The sequence below is a fragment of the Elaeis guineensis genome, chromosome 15 (genome assembly GCF_000442705.2).
Source record: "Elaeis guineensis isolate ETL-2024a chromosome 15, EG11, whole genome shotgun sequence".
Taxonomy (NCBI): Eukaryota; Viridiplantae; Streptophyta; class Magnoliopsida; order Arecales; family Arecaceae; genus Elaeis; species Elaeis guineensis.
Window position 1 is genome coordinate 8,383,510 of NC_026007.2, and position 3,051 is coordinate 8,386,560.

Genomic DNA, 3,051 nt, shown 5'->3' on the forward strand with positions numbered 1-3,051 from the left:
AATTTTTTTTTTATTTTGGTATTTAAATTACTCAATTAAATTAACATCTTATTTTTCATAAATATATCTAATTTCATATTTTTTTAAAAAAATTATTTATTTTTCAAAAAAAATTTAATAAATTTATGAAATTAGGTTTTTAAGGAGATACTAACACCATAAATTACCAAAAATACTTATAATAAATATAAAAATACATCACTTACCACACCCCCTAACTTGAACTTTGCTCATCCTCGAGTAAAGAAAGAATTTAGATTTAAGTACCATTTAACTTAAAGTCTCAAATTTTACCAAATAATTTTAAAAAGGCCACTGATATACAGTAAAGCGTAAGTGAGGTATGTCATTGGAGTATTAATACTAATTAATATAAGACTTAAATTAAGAATACTAAACTTTTTTTGAACTTTTTCTAAATTATTTCTACCTTTATCTCTAAATCATTAACCTTCTTATGGACAAGTACATTGTTACTTTCGTCCTTCATTTATTGAACTCTTTTTTTTTTTTTAATATTGTACCGCTATTGAGTGTCTTAACCCCTTAAGCTTTCTATTTGACCCATGTAGTGAGTTTTCAGTCAATGACTCCCAAACCAGATGGCTTTAGGGCACTAAGTATAGAATACCCCTCGGACCTACTTGCTCGAATCAAACAGGCTACGAGTTAAAACTAGCTTTACAACAAAGCTTCTTTGCCCTTTATACCTTTTGATGCGAAACTCAATGCTTGCTTAGGCAAAGAGGCCCGGTTACTCAGCATGAAGTGCTTGAAAATTTTTTTTTTTTAAATATGTGAAGAAATATATAGTTATCTTATACAAATCCATAAGAAGTAAACTCTTCTTTGATGCTGGTAAAAAAATTTAGAAATACTCAATGAAAACTGTTTAAGTTCTAAATTTAACTCCTTATTGAGCTTTCTTAATACTTGATCCCTCGATATCTCACAAACTCTCTAGTCTGTACATCAATTTTCTTTTAAAAATACTTGGTTTAACTCAATTCTTAAATGTAATCTAGTGCTTAAATGCTAAATACTAACTTACTTGAGAATTTTTGAAATTTTTTTTTATTCTTCCCCCCAACTTAATTGACATTGTCTTCAATAGAGTAGAAAAAATGAAGGGTGCATAAAAAGAGAAAGAAAAAAGAGAGATGTCACCAGATCCAAAAACTTTTTTCAAAATTGGTGCTTCCCCCATCTTAGCCAATATTGCCTTCAAATCCGTACAAAGCAAGCCTTAATTAATCTGAACATAATGCAAAAGAAAATAAAAGCAAAAACTGAAACTGGATTGCCTCCCATAAAGCGCTAAGTTTTAAGTCTTCAGCCAGACCAGATTATTGATAGGCTCTTCCATACAGAGCGATCCTTTATTTCTAAAAAAAAAGATTTGTTAAAATAAAATAAAAAAATTTGGATTGCCTCTCAAAAAGTGCTAAGTTTTACGTCTTCAGCTAGACGTTAAAAGAGTGCCTATCCTATTCTTGCCCGAATCTTAACATGGATCTATAATTCTCTATGTGATTCAGGCTCTTCCTCAAGGTATTTTCTACTTGGGACCATTATTTGACTCATTCTCCTGGTAACTAACAATTCTTCCTTTATAATTAGATCTAGATATAACCTAAGTACTAGTCGAGGTTTTAAGAGATCTAGATCTATATACTCGATGTGTTGAGGAAGTGTTTCTGGATCTTCTATTGTTGTCTCTTTCTTTTTAAGCAAAGATTCAATCAGTGTCATGAGGGGTTCAACAATTAATTTTGGGTTTAGCTGGGTGTAATGGTCACTAGGCATGGATACCTCATTATTATCAACTTTGGGTATCTCCTCCAGTTCTTCAGACCTGAATGTTCTCAACTGATTGAACTGGTCTTTAAGTTCTAGATCATTCTGAGCTCTAGGATCATCCTTTAGTTGGCTTAATAATTTATCCTCTTCTAGTTTACTAACCGCTGTAGTTGATTGGTCCAATTGTTTAAATAACTGGTCAGTGGTTTGCATAAAATTATTGAGAGTATTTTTAATGTCTGAGGTTGATTGCACTAAGACATCTAGACTCTTTTCTAATGTGTTGACTCCTTCCTCAAGATCGAAACCTGGTTGATCATTCAGTGTTTGGTTGGACCTTAGATAGGGTTGATAAAAATTATGGGCTCCTAATGTTGCATCTTGTGACCATGTAAAATTAGGATGACTTCCCGACCCTGAGTTATAGATTGATGCATAAGGTTCATTTATGTAGCTTTCATTGAATGCACTCTTCTGTATGAGCTCAATTTGGGTTGAGTTCATCAAATAAGGACACTCCTCCACAACATGATCTGGTGCATCACATCCAATGCACATGGGTGCTAGCACTTGATTAAATTGGATATGTCTTTGTCTTTTGAATTCTAAGGCTTCAATTCGATTGGTCAAAGTTACAACTCTAGTATCTTCAAACTCCCTTGAATAAAGGTACGTATTTTCAATTTTAGTGAATATAGGATGCATGTTAATCATTTGAGAATCAATTGTAAAATTGTTAGTTGAGGATCTAATTCTAGACGGTTGAACAGAGCTAATCGAATAACATAGGTCCAGTAGGATTCTAGGTTGTCTATTGGAATTCATTTCTTCCTTAGTGACCTTATAGGCTTGTAGGCTTTAGATTGTGTCTGGCAATCATCATTTTGTCCTAGTAGAAAATTATTTTTTTTTAATATATGAGAGAAAAAGAGGAGAAGAAGAAGAGTTCTAGAGATGAGAGTCCTAAGGAGTCCTAAATCTAGAGACGATAGAGAAGAACATTTTAATTAGGTTGAATGTTTGTAGGTTAGTAATCATGTTATGCAATCAATCCTAACTAAGGATAATCCTAGATCTAGATAGCTCCTAACTATCAAGGTTGCCTTTAAGCACTCCAGATAAAAGACTAACAACTCAACTGGCCAGATAAGTGTAAGGTCGGTGGGGGTCCCCCCGTTGCTTTCCTTAGACACCAACTGAGTTGGCCAGATAAACGAACGGAACTAATTAAATAACCAGCTTCCTTCAGGA